This window comes from Mus pahari, chromosome 10 (assembly GCF_900095145.1).
Source record: "Mus pahari chromosome 10, PAHARI_EIJ_v1.1, whole genome shotgun sequence".
Classification (NCBI taxonomy): Eukaryota; Metazoa; Chordata; class Mammalia; order Rodentia; family Muridae; genus Mus; species Mus pahari.
The window spans coordinates 64,936,993-64,937,987 of NC_034599.1; the positions used below are offsets into that span (position 1 = coordinate 64,936,993).

The window sequence follows — 995 nt, forward strand, 5'->3', positions numbered from 1 at the left end:
CACCCCCCAGCTTGCCCTTCAAGTTCTACTTCAGTTTGATAAAGCTATAAATTCAGCATTGGCTCAGAGAGTCAGGAACAGAGTCAATTTCAGGGTAAGGATGTTTTCCTGTATCTGGAAGTCTGAACATGTTAATTCTGAGAGCTTACATGGACTTAACTCATCATAGCAAGATTTGGTTAGTCTGGTTTGGGAACTTGTTCTATAATCGTTGAATGATAAGTTGTTAAGTCAGCTGTGCTAAGTTCATCCATTCCATGTGTTTCAGAATTGCTTTTAGATTTTAATTTTATTGTTTCACAAATCTTCCTATATATGTTTGGCTTTTTTCCCCTGGAGAATTACTGAGATTTCAAAGGCCTGAAAGTATTAGCTGCAAGATGGAAGGTAAGTGATGAGTAATTCTTAAGTTCAGTTATGTGTTTCACACACTGTCCTTCAGGAAAGGTTGGCTATCTGTAGAGTCTCTTTGTTGCCTCCCATCTACCCTTAGATAGCTTGTCTTATAAAGTCTATTCTGGTAGCTGGCTCTTTTGGATCATCTCTGCTTTGAATAAAATACCATTCTCAATATTATGGTGATTTATAGTTAAGAACTCATTGTAGGATGTGGCAAAACAGTTTACCATGTGATAGGCAAAAAGTTTACCATGTGATGTCGATAGAGACACATTTTGTTGTTACCCTATTATTTCTCTAATATCTTACACTGTGTTACAAGATACAGCCCTACTATAGAAATAAACTTAAAACATTTGAAGGCCAATACAGGAAAAGAACCTAAGAGTTACTTTACATTTAAGAAAACCTCAGTGTTGAAGCAAGAAGAATGTTTTCTTGATAAAGTTCAAAGGAATGGGTTTTTTTTTTTTTTTTTTTTTTGTTTTTTTTGTTTTTTTTTTTTCGAGACAGGGTTTCTCTGTATAGCCCTGGATGTCCTGGAAATCACTTTGTAGACCAGGCTGGCCTCGAACTCAGAAATCTGCCTGCCTCTG

The 995-nt window shown here is 36.2% G+C and overlaps 1 protein-coding gene across 1 annotated transcript in view; it reads left to right on the plus strand.

Moving 5' to 3' along the window:
* The window catches only part of Gtf2a2 (general transcription factor IIA subunit 2), a 9,894-nt gene that overhangs the window by 5,311 nt on the left and 3,588 nt on the right, over positions 1–995 (plus strand). The gene's annotated exons all lie outside the window — the stretch shown is intronic.